This window comes from Cydia splendana, chromosome 18 (genome assembly GCF_910591565.1).
Source record: "Cydia splendana chromosome 18, ilCydSple1.2, whole genome shotgun sequence".
NCBI lineage: Eukaryota > Metazoa > Arthropoda > Insecta > Lepidoptera > Tortricidae > Cydia > Cydia splendana.
Genome location: NC_085977.1, coordinates 428441 through 444240, shown reverse-complemented (window position 1 = coordinate 444240; position 15800 = coordinate 428441). Strand labels below are relative to the sequence as shown.

At 38.5% G+C, this 15800-nt stretch overlaps 1 protein-coding gene across 1 annotated transcript in view; it reads right to left on the bottom strand.

The window, feature by feature from the left end:
- LOC134799273 (high affinity copper uptake protein 1-like) overlaps positions 1–13978 on the bottom strand; it is a 29596-nt gene extending 15618 nt beyond the window's left edge. Inside the window, exon 1 of the mRNA XM_063771651.1 lies at positions 13810–13978. The gene's annotated coding sequence lies outside the window, so the exon portion shown is untranslated. The remainder of the gene's footprint in view (positions 1–13809) is intronic.
- Positions 13979–15800: the final 1822 nt, after the last annotated feature.

The following is a 15800-nucleotide window of genomic DNA, read 5'->3' as shown; positions in this document are numbered from 1 at the left end:
GTTGAGTACAATGTGTGCATATGTATTTTCAGGCACGATTAATACTTAATGCGCCTGCATACAATCAAAACGGCGAAGGTCAAGGCGGCACAACGCGCGCACTTGTTTCCCCGCTGCCGATGAAACAGGAAAAATATGAGTGTAAGTATTTTACCGCTAATTTATTACGATACTCTATTGTTTTTCATTGTACCGGTTTTCAATGAAACGACGTAGTAATAAACAATGTATGTAAGTAAAGTTTACAACGCAGAAGACTAAAATAGTGTAATTTATTACTTGAGTGATTGATTATACAAACATTTGTTATATTTGTTAAACACTTTCTTGCTAATAAATCTAAATTAAATAGATTTTTCGCGCCTGAACCACCCGTGAATGTGAATGCCTACACAGTAGGTACACACACCAAAATAAATTAGATAAATTATAAGATAATATTTACTTAGCCGTTAGGACGAGATTTTAAACAAACACACGGAGTTTGCTCGTATTATAATAATTATAATATAGTTGTTAATCGATTATGCCACAGCTTTACTTTCAAATTTCCTGAATGGAGCGCGGCAAGGCTCGTGAGTACCTACCCGTAGATGGTTTGATGCGATCCTGGCGAGGTCCGAGGCGGGTCGGGGATTGTTTCCTTGGTCGCGGACCGCGGACCGCGCCCGCACCGCCTGCCAAGTCGAGCCCACACTCGCAGCCAGATTTGCTTTCATATAATTTAAAATACTAACTTTTAATTTATGTGTAAACTTTGAAAAGTAAAAATTATTCCCTAACCCTACTTAAACTAACATAGTCTGGATTTAATTTTAATCATTTTATTTTAATTTGTGTGCCTGAGTTTAGATGGTTAACTCCGAGATAGTTGGCTAGCCCTGGAACGACAAGTGGCCCTGAGTTAACTTTACAATATTTCAACGGATACCTACGCTTATTGCAACGAAATGTCTCAACCAAATCTATAAAGTGTATCTACACTGTTAAAAATACTTAGTACTTAGGTATTTTTGTTGTTAGGAAGCTGATGTAAAATCCAGTTTCATCAAACATAGCCTCTCTGCTAATTATGCAATGCAATGCTTGCCAATGTCTGAGCTCGTCAGACATCGTGATCCAAGCCACATGCAACCGATACTGCAGCGCTCTCCACTCCTGCGCAACCCATTCGCGACCTTACCCCACTTGTAATAAAGCCTTTCAGATACACCATCCTACGCTCTAGCCTTAGCCATTTACACGAATTCCAGTCTTCTTTTTACGAGTACTTTAGTAAATTGATAGTGAATCTCGGAGCTCGGGTTGCGCTCTGAGTACCTACTAGGTGAGCTTGCGTCATTATTCCATATAAGTACGGGCACTTTTGCATTGAACAATTTGAACACGGAGTAGGTACTTGGATAAAACCCGTCTAGTTTTGATAAAAAGATAGGAACAAAACGATCTATAAAGCCGTTCTCTAGTCCTGACCCTGACCATGTATAATTTATAAAGCCACCAAAGACGTTATTAATTGTCAATAATGGTATAAATCGACCTATGCTGAGCAATCTCAGTGCATCCCTCTGACATGAATACAGTGTGAGTGGATCGCGCCGACATTGTTATGTAAAACCTGAATATTCCTTACACATAGTATATACAGTAGTATACATATGTGGCAGATTGCAAGTGGAAAATCCCTCGTTTTAGTGTGTCGCTCGGCCGTAGGCCATCATGCAGTAACGGAACAATAAAACCTTTACGACCAACGCGAACCAGATCTGCCTCTTTCAAGGGATGCAATTAAATCACATCCAATGGATAAGATCTCTGAGAATTGTCAATTGAGAAAATAATGTTTAAATTCAAAAATTTGCCATTTATTGGTATGATCATTGCAAAGATTTAATTAGGTATCTTTGTCAGCTTCACTGAGAAAGTAACTCAAAACGCAGAAGCTTCGTAGCTTCGTAGCAAACGTTGCAGGTTTGCACAGTATTATGTATTATCTAACGTAACATCGGAAACCGGACGGCACGACCCGGCGGCGCGGGCGACATTTACATACTTTTTAAGACTAGCGCACACGCACCTCGAAAACCGAAGTTTCTTCCATGTTGCCTCTCTATCACTAATTTGAGAGCAATAAAGACGAACGAACGAGGTGGTGCGCGGTACGGGCCAAGATCGGCGCTCACGCATGCAACGGCGGCGGCGGGTCACGTCTGTTAACTCTACGATTTTGGCGCGATTAGAATAATAGGTACTACGAGTAAAACAACTACTTATTTTAAACGTAATTGTCATTAGGTACAGACGACAATTTAAACTGAAATGTGGCTTCTCTGAACGATATTGAAATTTCCCGTGCAGAGCTAATGGTAGAGTCACGCTAAATGCTATCTTTTCGGACGTTTATAGGAATGCAAGAGTCGCTTTAAATTAAAGTAAAGCAGATAAATAGTAGCAACTTAGTAGTGTTTACAGATATTGTAGATGTCTTAGATCGGAAGCAGGATAATTATAAACTATTATGTTAGATAATATAGGCACGGTTAATTTATTTTTCTCTTGGGCTCCATGCACTGATAACATAAATTAAGAATATTTCAGACAAATAGGCAGTTAGATATAATGAAGCCCTTTATTAATAAAATTTAAATAATACTTAATAAATAAAAAAATCTATATTTGCTTGTTTCTAAAATAGAATAACACAAATGTCAAAATGATGGATAGGAACAAACGATTTTCAACGGCCTGTTAGATTTGACGGACCTTTTATGACCACCATTACCGTTATCATTTATCTCTATTTCATTTATAAATAAGTTCAATACGTAGCCCGCGTGCCCCTTGGTCGCTCGATGAGCGATTTGCTCAATTGAAACAGTAACCGGCTCCTTGGGGAGCTCGATCTGCGGTCACGCGCAGATTTCGCGGATATCACACATTTACTACTTAGTGTCGCTGCCGGGGTATGAGACGCAGTACCTTTTCGGCGTTTCGGAGTCGACTTACAACATTTACCTAGCTATATAAATACATCATTAGATTAATTAGCATATGTTATTTTCGGCCCATAAACGAGCTAAATGTAGTAAATATAAAAAGTAATCACACGACGTTCTCTACCACTTTATAGTTACTGGCAAATCACTCTATACTCATAACTTATGTTATTTGGCCTACACGTGAAATACTTGTAACACACATGTAAATCCGGACATAAACTTTTGAATATGCAAGTGAATGACCGTTGAAACGTAATTAAACGATTTGATCGGCCTACGTCCACACATACATACATTAAGTAAGCAGCTGCCTAATAGCTATTACTTTTAGTTAATTTGGTAATCGGACAAAATATATAGTATTGTTTTATCTTATCTGATAGATAGATAGATAGATAGATAAAACGTTTATTTGGAGTTTATCTCGGTATAATTCGTTGACAGAAAACCTCTTTCAACCACTCTGTATTGTTTTATTATCAGTCGAGTTATCGCGATTTGTAGTCTAATCCAATCCAAGGTCGTCAATATACCTCTTCTTCTATGTCCAATCCTCATGTTCGAGGGTCGGGACCACCCGTTAGTCGCTCTAGATCAGCGGTTCTCAATCTTTTTTTTGACGGAACCCTTTTGAAAAGCGAAATACTCAAATCAATCAATCAAATCAAAAATATACTTTATTCATGTAGGCCTAGCAACAAGCTCTTATGAATCGTAATTAATCTTAATCTAATTATCAGAGCAATTTATTGATGTTAATATTATTCCATAATAAAATTGGATTATTATACATATCAAATTTAACACTAAGAATTTCACAAAAGGATCGTCAAACATTAAAAAGATTGTATAAAAAATTACTAGTCTAGAATTTCTAGAATAAAATCTAAATGTCAAAAAAAAGCATAAGTAACAAAAGAAGTAGATAGTATTACATCGGAATATCCATTTCCTCATCAATAATCAAATAAACCTAATAAATAAATAATCATTTCGAATAACAATTAATCTCACGTTGTAATATCATTCATGTAGTCTTGCGTGGTATAATAAGCTTTAGAAATAAGTTTACGCTTTACATAATTCTTAAATTTATTAATAGATAATTCAGTAATATGGTTTGGAAGTTTATTATAGAATCTTACACAATTACCCATGAATGATTTTTTAATTTTATGGAGCCGAGTGAAGGGCACTGCGAGCTTATGTTTATTTCTAGTATTAATATTATGAATTTCACAATTTTTCCTAAAATTTACAATATTTTTATGTACATACAGAATATTCGCATAAATGTATTGACAGTGCACTGTCATTATGTCAATTTCCTTAAATTTATCTCTAAGTGAGTCTCTATGGTTCATTTTGTATATTGCTCGAATAGCCCGCTTCTGCAGAACAAAAATGGTATTTATCTCTGAAGCACCGCCCCACAGTAAAATATACCATATGCCATAATGCTATGGAAGTAACTAAAATATACTAATCGAGCTGTTTTCACGTCAGTTAACTGACGGATTTTCCTCACTGCAAAAGCTGCAGAGCTCAGTCTATTCGAAAGAGTAGCAATATGGGGACCCCACTGGAGTTTAGAATCTAAAGTTATACCAAGAAAAACTGTACTATCAACTAATTCCAATTCCTCATCCTTCACAATGACACTTGTTTGCACATGCCTTACGTTACTACTAGTGACAAACTTAATACATTTAGTCTTTTTCTCATTTAACAATAAATTATTACTTGATGGAACCCTACAATAAAACAATAGTTTTTAGAAGTGTGTTTGAGGCGACCAAAGCATAGTGTTCTAAATTCTTGCGGAACCCCTGCAGGGGTGTCGCGGAACCCTAGGGTTCCGCAGAACACACTTAGAGTATGGCTGCTCTAGATATGTGGTAGCGCTTTCCATCCTGGCCGATTTAGTGCCTTGCCGATGCGTGTAGCCTCCTCGGTCGCATTGAACCAGCGGGTACCCTCCACCTTTCTTTCGATGACCCTCCACTGGACCGACGAGCAATGACCTATACTCATATCGTGTCATTTGATAAACGTTCGCAAATTGAATGTACTGACGAAAAGATCTGCGAGCTGGAAGAGGAACTGAGCAGGTTACACTGGGACATTGTAGGGTTATGCGAAGTCCGTAGAGAGGGGGAGGACACGACAACCCTGAAGTCTGGTAACTTGCTCTACCACCGGGAGGGCGACCAACAGTCCCAAGGTGGTGTCGGGTTTCTCGTTCACAAGTCCCTCGTAAACAACATAATAACCATCGACAGTGTGTCGAGCAGGGTGGTATACCTAATACTCAGAATATCCAAAAGATATTCGCTGAAGGTCATTCAGGTATACGCACCGACCTCGTCACACTCCGATGATGAAGTAGAAGCTATGTATGAGGACGTAAGTAGGGCCATACATACTTCTAAAACCTACTTTACTGTTGTTATGGGGGACTTCAACGCAAAGTTGGGCAAGAGAAGCGGGGATGAGTTGAGAGTGGGGCAATTTGGGTATGGGCAAAGGAACCCTAGGGGTCAGAGGCTGGCCGACTTTCTGGAGAGAGAGGAACTCTTCATGATGAACTCTTTCTTCCAGAAGCCGCCTCACAGGAAATGGACCTGGATGAGTCCTGACGGTTCCACGAGAAACGAGATAGACTTCATCATGACCGACAAGAAACGGATATTCAGTGATGTCTCTGTGATCAACAGGGTAAAGACCGGTAGTGATCACCGAATCGTAAGAGGCACACTGAATATCAATATTAAACTTGAAAGGTCCAGCCTGATGAAGTCTACGCTCCGACCTACTCGAGCCTATGTTCAAAACCCCGAAAGCTTTCAACTCGAGCTCTCTAACCGCTTTGCTTGCCTAGAGAACTTGGCTTCAGTGGACGAAATCAACGACGGGCTAGTGGAAACTGTCCACACAGTAGGGTCTAAGTTTTTTAGATCCCGCCGTAAAGATAGACCTCAGAAATTGACCGAGCAAACCTTAAACCTCATGGCTGAACGACGCTCGCTACAGTTGCAGTCTCCCGATGACGCGGAGTCATATAGGCAGCTCAATAGACGTATATCTAAGTCCTTGCGACATGATCTGCGTCTCTTTAATACTAACCGTATTAAAGAGACTATTGAGCGAAACCAAGGCTCCAAAGTGTTCGCAAAGGACAAGTCTATTGGGCAAAGCCAGCTGACAAAGCTGAAACGGGAAGATGGCAGCATAGCGTCGAGCAAAGCGGAGGTTTTAGGTGAGATCGAGAGGTTCTATGGACAGTTATACACTTCGATCGCAAAGCCCGTTGACAGCTTGGTAGGAGATCCAAGAGCCAAGCTGTCCCGACATTATACCGAAGATATCCCGGACATCAGTCTGTACGAGATTAGGATGGCCCTGAAGCAGCTTAAGAACAACAAGGCGCCGGGCAAAGACGGAATCACTTCAGAGCTTCTGAGAGCGGGTGGAACACCGGTACTTAAAGTCCTCCAGAAGCTCTTTAATTCCGTCTTGTCCGAGGGCATAACGCCTGAAACATGGAATAGAGGCGAGGTGGTGCTGTTCTTCAAAAAAGGTGATAACAACCTATTGAAGAACTACAGACCCATCACGCTTCTGAGCCATGTCTATAAGCTGTTTTCAAGGGTCATCACGAACCGTCTCGAACACAGACTTGATGACTTCCAGCCTCCCGAACAAGCCGGTTTCCGAAAAGGCTATAGTACCATAGACCACATCCATACGCTGCGGCAAGTTATACAGAAGACCGAGGAGTATAACTTGCCATTATGCTTAGCGTTTGTGGACTATGAGAAAGCCTTCGATTCGGTGGAAACATGGGCGGTGCTTGAGTCTCTTCAGCGATGCCATATTGACTATCGGTACATCGAAGTGTTGAAGTGTTTGTATAGTAACGCCACCATGTCGGTCCGAGTACAGGAGCAGAGCACGAGGGCGATTCCATTGCGAAGAGGCGTAAGGCAGGGAGACGTTATCTCTCCGAAACTGTTTACTGCCGTAATGGAAGACGCCTTCAAGCTCCTGGAATGGGAAGGACTTGGCATCAACATCAACGGCGAATACATCACTCACCTTCGGTTTGCCGACGATATCGTAGTCATGGCAAAGTCGATGGAGGAACTCAGCATGATGCTCGATGACCTCAACCGAGTTTCACAACGGGTGGGCTTGAAAATGAACATGGACAAGACGAAACTTATGTCAAATGCCAATGTTGTGCCCATCCCAGTCTCTGTTGGGAACTCGGTACTCGAAGTTGTTGACTCGTACATCTACCTAGGACAAGTAGTCCAATTAGGTAGGTCCAACTTCGAGAAAGAGGTCAACCGCCGAATCCAACTCGGTTGGGCAGCGTTCGGGAAACTACGTAATGTCTTTTCGTCCGACATACCTCAGTGCCTCAAGACGAAAGTCTTTAATCAATGAGTGTTACCAGTGATGACTTACGGCTCCGAAACGTGGTCTTTCACTATCGGCCTCATCTCAAAACTTAAAGTCGCTCAACGAGCTATGGAGAGGGCTATGCTCGGAGTTTCTCTACGTGATCGAATCAGAAATGAGGAGATCCGTAGACGAACTAAAGTCACCGACATAGCCCACCGGATTAGCAAGCTGAAGTGGCAATGGGCAGGCCACATTGCACGCAGAGAAGATGGCCGATGGGGTCGAAAAGTGCTCGAGTGGAGACCACGGACTAGCAAGCGCAGCGTAGGACGTCCACCCACAAGATGGACAGACGATCTTGTTAAGGTCGCCGGAAGACGCTGGATGCGGGTCGCTTCCAACCGGCACGTATGGAGGTCCAAGGGGGAGGCCTATGTTCAGCAGTGGACGTCTTATGGCTGAGATGATGATGATGATGATGAGTTATCGCGATTTGTAGTCTAATCCAATCCAAGGTCGTCAATATACCTCTTCTTCTATGTCCAATCCTCATGTTCGAGGGTCGGGACCACCCGTTAGTCGCTCTAGATCAGCGGTTCTCAATCTTTTTTTTGACGGAACCCTTTTGAAAAGCGAAATACTCAAATCAATCAATCAAATCAAAAATATACTTTATTCATGTAGGCCTAGCAACAAGCTCTTATGAATCGTAATTAATCTTAATCTAATTATCAGAGCAATTTATTGATGTTAATATTATTCCATAATAAAATTGGATTATTATACATATCAAATTTAACACTAAGAATTTCACAAAAGGATCGTCAAACATTAAAAAGATTGTATAAAAAATTACTAGTCTAGAATTTCTAGAATAAAATCTAAATGTCAAAAAAAAGCATAAGTAACAAAAGAAGTAGATAGTATTACATCGGAATATCCATTTCCTCATCAATAATCAAATAAACCTAATAAATAAATAATCATTTCGAATAACAATTAATCTCACGTTGTAATATCATTCATGTAGTCTTGTGTGGTATAATAAGCTTTAGAAATAAGTTTACGCTTTACATAATTCTTAAATTTATTAATAGATAATTCAGTAATATGGTTTGGAAGTTTATTATAGAATCTTACACAATTACCCATGAATGATTTTTTAATTTTATGGAGCCGAGTGAAGGGCACTGCGAGCTTATGTTTATTTCTAGTATTAATATTATGAATTTCACAATTTTTCCTAAAATTTACAATATTTTTATGTACATACAGAATATTCGCATAAATGTATTGACAGTGCACTGTCATTATGTCAATTTCCTTAAATTTATCTCTAAGTGAGTCTCTATGGTTCATTTTGTATATTGCTCGAATAGCCCGCTTCTGCAGAACAAAAATGGTATTTATCTCTGAAGCACCGCCCCACAGTAAAATATACCATATGCCATAATGCTATGGAAGTAACTAAAATATACTAATCGAGCTGTTTTCACGTCAGTTAACTGACGGATTTTCCTCACTGCAAAAGCTGCAGAGCTCAGTCTATTCGAAAGAGTAGCAATATGGGGACCCCACTGGAGTTTAGAATCTAAAGTTATACCAAGAAAAACTGTACTATCAACTAATTCCAATTCCTCATCCTTCACAATGACACTTGTTTGCACATGCCTTACGTTACTACTAGTGACAAACTTAATACATTTAGTCTTTTTCTCATTTAACAATAAATTATTACTTGATGGAACCCTACAATAAAACAATAGTTTTTAGAAGTGTGTTTGAGGCGACCAAAGCATAGTGTTCTAAATTCTTGCGGAACCCCTGCAGGGGTGTCGCGGAACCCTAGGGTTCCGCAGAACACACTTAGAGTATGGCTGCTCTAGATATGTGGTAGCGCTTTCCATCCTGGCCGATTTAGTGCCTTGCCGATGCGTGTAGCCTCCTCGGTCGCATTGAACCAGCGGGTACCCTCCACCTTTCTTTCGATGACCCTCCACTGGACCGACGAGCAATGACCTATACTCATATCGTGTCATTTGATAAACGTTCGCAAATTGAATGTAATCAGGAGCCGCTAATTATTTTGTAGGCTGCTATTTTGCTGCTATTCAATTTTATTGATTAATTAGTAGATAGGTAATTGTAAGTATACTTTTGATGATTGATTATTGGAAATCTGTCTTCGATAACTTAATGTGCTAAAAAATTTTTGGGATTGGGTGTGAATCATTCCAATATTAAGTATGCCGTATACATTATGGTACTGCACCTGCTCCTCCCGATATTTCGACACAGTTACATGCATCTTGTTCACAGGATCACAGGTAACTGAAGATAGCGGGTGGGTGTCAAAGTTGTGTTGATATTTAAAAAGTCTAGTGAAAGTAACCGTGAATCATTCAAAACTGTTATTTAATTTCTGTATTAGGATTAGCTCTGCCAAATATCTACAACACAATGGATCTAATTACACATTACTTAATGGGTAACAATACACGGTAGAACAATCGTTTGTCCTTGCTATTACAGACACATGACTAAAGTGGCTACACCTCTTGTAGCGTGTTACCTTAGGCTGCGCACGCGGCTATGAGTCGAGTTCTTTCGTGAGCACCAGCAGTTTAACAATTAATCGAAAATATATTCCTTATAGAGTCAGACCAAGATAACTCTGCGGCGATTTTTATAGCACTAGATGTGCAAGTGTTATTTAAACGTCATCATTTCATAGAATTTAGACGTTTAAAATAACACTATTAACACTAACACAATACTAAAGTAGGTAGGTAAATGTGACCAAAGGGTCCTTCCATTCGTCACACGTCTTAATCTCTATATAGTGTAGCCAGTCACGTCAAGAACCTTGGCCATCCTCTATTAAACTAAAGTCTAAATTTCTAAAGGAAAATAGCAATCGAAATACTATTGAAAATATTTGCCAAATATAATTCGATGTATCTAAAACACAGGTAAGCGTAACATTTACCTCCTTGACCTCATAATCTGTAACAGACGTTTTTGGGTATTTTAAACAATGATTGCATTTACTATGGTTTGACCGAGACTTAGACTCAGTAAGCGATAGCAATCCTGCCTCTTATCGCTAACACTTGCTGGCTACGCTACACGCAGCGTTGGATCGAGATAATAATGCGTGTTTGACATAAATTTAGCAACGGTTCACGAGTTTGCATTACATTAGACATAGACACGCCGCGGATAAATCAGTTAACCCTTATGCTACACATCATGTTTTTGTAGTTAGTCAAGTGATATAAAAAATATGTGATTGCAAATCGATGGAACAAATTTTAATGAAATTTTGAAGCCCGATTAAAAACGCAGGATAATTTGTTTTTATCCTGAAATTCACATTGGGCCACCCCTGTTTCTCAAGTCGTAAGTTTATGTGGGAGTGCGGCTAGTGAGTTATTTCATGAATTTACTTTTTTACGGGTTCTATATGACTTCTATTCTATTTATACGTCTATATCTATATGACTCTTTTATACTATAGGATATCTATTACTGTTAGCTTATGTTAGATGAATTTAGTAATGTTTGTTTGAGTAACACGTTCATTCCAGCTACTCGCTATTGTCACGTTATACGTTTAAATACCTACGACTAGTAGTGTTATCATAGGATGTGGTAAACATACATAAACTTACTTTTTTATGACCTTAGCATTCTTTAATTTGCGACAACGCTAACATTGCTAACTATGTATAAAGATAACAATATTTTATGCCGACATTTCATAAACTAACCTCTTTGAAACATCAAAAAACATATTCTCTTAGGTACCTAACGAACCTGATGATAATGTTGAAGTCCTATCCTGATTCGGCCAACGCGACTGGTCTTGGCTATATAACAAACCTATACTTACTATTACTTACATGAACCCGGAAAGGTTGCAGAAGTACCTACGTATACTCGTTGGGCAGTAGTTTGTAACCGAACTAGGCCCATTCCCATTAGTGCAGTTATTTCATAGCTACAGTTACGATGCCGGCCGCCGTGCCGGAGGACCGGTCCGCGCATGCAAATGCAGCTAGTTCACAATACATTGTTCCAACTGAGACCTCGTTTATGGTAAAACTTGCTGCAGAGATATGCACCGCTGACAATCTGTGCACTCCTGGTGCACCCAACACTTCCAATCCCAACAGTAAACCACTAATAGATCTGGTGATTGGTAAGTCCAGCGAGCGGTTGAGTCCAATTACAGAGTTGTACCTACTTGAACAGTGGCTCTTTAGGTAATAGGTACCGCATATCTGTCTGTGTTCTATCCACATTACATTTTGCAGAGTGTGCCAAGACTTGCACGTCAAATTTTGTTGGCTTATTGCTCCTCGGTGTGTGAAGGTTCTTATAGTCTTGTTTAAAGATAAGGAAAGACTGAATAGACTCCCAAACCATACATTTAGACCCTGGTGTCACAACTATCAAGTGAGATTCAGGTTAACCTTTCCTAGAACAAATTAACGTCGCCTAATAGCTAATGAGGCGATCGATGCTCAATACTCGTTACGAATAGCAGCTCTTATAATTATAATGAATTATTATGGAAGAGATTCCTTATAGGGATAAGTTCGCCTTTGTACATTGTATACTTTCTTTTAATTGTATCTTAACCTGTCTTATGTACAATAAAGTGTTTACATACGTACATACATACATAATGTCCATAACGCTCGCACAGTGGTGACAGTGACCTAACACGCCGGGCAACGTCGGCGCAAGAGGCTTTGCTGGTTGCGTCGATTGCGCATGGGCACGCGCACGCGCACGCGCGGAAGCCGTTTGTTTTGTTGTGGTGCCGCGGTCACCCACTTACGAAAATGTTTGTTGCATCTACATAGTAGACATAAATATAAGAATAATAGGTACCTAATGCAATAAACTTTGCTCTTTGCACCAATTGTACGTAACACAACACTGGCCCTAATATGATTGACTGGTAGAAAATGCCATTTTGCATGCCTTTGTAGTAGGCCCCTATGTGGCAATGGGCGGCCGGACTGTTAATAATAATAGGCGTGGTACATGATATTAATGCTCTCCAAAGGGCCTCTACGTGTTGGATCTGTATCCCCACGCAAGCCTACCAAAAGACCGAGATTTATAGAGAAACAAAATAATAATAAAAAATAAAATCTGTAGTATTGTTGTAAATGTTGTTTTTATTTACACAGAAAAAACTTTAAAAATAGGTACCTACTACATATTATACCTACTTATCTGAGAGGTAGGTATACAGTCAAGTGTAAAAATACGGGTGCAAACATCAGCATGCTCAAGCATCAGTATGCTATCAAAATCGTTGCAGATTGCAGACCTTTCTTGGTCTATATAACTCTATGTAAGTATTTAAGGGATAACAGGGACGTTTTCCGGTCTTTCAGTAAACATGTTTATCTATAGAATTGGCCCGTAATCAAAATGTTTTGATAGAAAAGTTGCACCGTTAAATTGCTACAAATATGGTCAGCGTTTTCTCGGTGTAAGTAGAAGTAATTTTCTACGAAAAGTAACAGGGAATGCCTAAGATAAGGAGTGATCTCTTGGCATTCTTCCAGTTACCTGTTTACCAACAACATTCCCGTTCTGCCTCAGAAAGCTGCAGCTTGTCACTAATTGACATCTTTTAATCTAGTTTCATTAATGACTTTACTAGTTTCTATATCAAACATCCGTATGTAATTGTAAACAATAAGGCAATTAGAAACTAATCAGTCGAACAAGGGTAATAACTTTATATGCATAAATCCGGCAAATTAAGTTATGAACGAGTCGTAAACACACGTATTACATAGTAGTACATCATATTATTCTTAATAGGTCAAATTGAAGTAATATTTATTTGTGATTTTTGTTCTGATCTCAATTTAGTTTAACCAATATTAGTTAAGTTTACGTGCTGACGCGATCGCTTGGACAGGTCTCCACGGAAGACCAGCGTCAAGATACCTGAAAGGTAATTTGTCATCAAGCTGAGGGGAGACCTATTCAGTGACGTTTATGTTTTTACTTATAAAAGTGTTGTATTAGTTTTAAGCAATACTGTAAGCGTCCTGAATAAATTTATTTTTCTTTCTTTCTTTCTTTTCTTGTACATTGTATTACTTGTACATTACTTGTATTACTTAATTAAACAACACAAGGTTACGCGCACGACTAACTAATTAAGTTTTTTAAATTTTATTGACCGTGAACTTTAATGCAAGATTTAATTTTTTAGATAGGCTCCTGTATGTAAACAAAAAACAGATCACTTATTAGGCACATAAAACAAAAATAGTATTAGGATTTCGTTTTTAATTTACCAAGTAGAGTTTCAAAATCCTTAAAAGAATAACTACTTAAACCCTTAGTTAAAAAAACTCACCAAAAATCCAGTCAGTAATTCACTAAATAATCTTGAAGCAAGTTCGTTGCCTCAAATTTTGATCGGTAAATAAACACTCGCGATATTTATATCGATATTGTCAATGTGAGGCTCTAGTAGCGTCAGCAGACGTGCTGTAGCGTCGGAGCGCGGTCGCGGTCTGGCGGTGGCGGCGGCAAGCGGCGCTTGCGACACAGTCACTCACCTAGTTCTTAGTTACCGCACTGCAAAACGTGCTGAGCACCAACTTTAGCCAAGCTGGATAATTGTCTGAGCTGGTAAATCTAGGGTCTATGATGTAACATGTCAAATAAGAGTCTTTGACCCCACGAGCGGACCTTTGACCTCTCTTTGGGACAGTGTTGAAAGTTGTGTGATATTCCCGGTACTTAATTACTTAATTACTTACTATATTCTCTATTTGTATGGAAACAGATGGATAATCCTATCGTCTAGAAATAATCTAAAACCTTTTCACCAATGTACCTATGTACTAAGAAAATTTGAGGAGGAAAACCGTTAAGCTCATTGACGACAACTGTCAGCAAGGATATTATGAAGTGTAATTAAATATGTAAGTTAAAAAAAATATGATATTAAATATGTTAGTTAATATGTTAGTTCCGGGGCAAACTGCCGAATCCGACACAAGAGCAGCCGATGCAACGGAGCCACGCCGTTTTGTCGACTAAATAGTGTTTAGTTTTAAGTTTATAAAATACATATGTATGTTAGTCTGTAAGGTATTTGTAATATGGGCCTTGTTGCCTGAATTAAATTTCTAAATAAATAAATAAATAAAAGAAATAAGTAAGAGACTCAAAATAGAATATTCTAACTCTGACACTCGTAACATGTATGAAACAAATTAGAGAGCGAGTCATCCAAGATATATTGAATTCTATATGTGTGCAGTTAGCAACGTAGTGTATGTAGTGATAAGATCGCCAAGAGATAAAAGCCAATTCTTATCATTTATGTCATGTTTATGTTAATTTAATGTAGTCCTTTACTTCAATTGCCTATTTCGTTTATGATAATAAATATGATAATTTAAGCTGACAGATTTATTATAATGTTTACATAAGTCTAGTAGATTAGTTTTTCTAAACTAATATGATGATTCGTTTTAATATTCTATTGTATTTTTCTAACAAATTAACAATGAAATAAATAATCGTGTATTTTTACATTTTTTACCTAAGATGAGCGATAGTGTTTACTGTTTGCATAGCTACATAAGTACATAGTTACAATAGTTACATACATATCGTAAATTAAGTCAAAACTCTATTTTGATTATATTTTATAACTCTACGTCGCTACAAGTTTGCACCATGCTCGTCTGTTGGAATATAAAGTACCTACTGTCTATATACAAAAATACACTTTCATAATACACAGACACGTGTAAAGTGAAGTAATTGCTCGTAAAACAATACGTATCTAATGTTAAATACCTTACTGTGTCGAAAAATAGAAAGTTGTAACGAATACGGAACAAGACCTTTACAGGGCTAATCTTTCGAACGATTCATATTTATGAAGAAAAAATAACACTATAAAATCAATAAGGAAATTCTTTATGCGCGTCATTCGCGTATGATTTCAATAGTTAGTTGTTTTGCTCAATAATGTAATTTCATATTTATTTACTTATTGGTTTGCAAGAGCTACACCTATTAAAAAAAATACTGTAATATTTCGAACCAAAAATTCGTCGTCCTGACCTAAATTTTGTAAGATAGGTGGGTACAAATCGTTTAATACGCTGATTGTTCGCATTAATATGTTGAAACGGTACCAAACATAACTCCGCGTGTCGTCGCACGAAAAACCCACTACGAATCTATTGTAAATAAATAGTAGGTGACATCACATGTATCGATAAAAAACATAACATAGAGCACAGCGATGAATACTAATTATATTCATAGGCGTTGCGGCGCCTCTGTCGAATCACAGCTAACATAAATACTAAATATTTCATA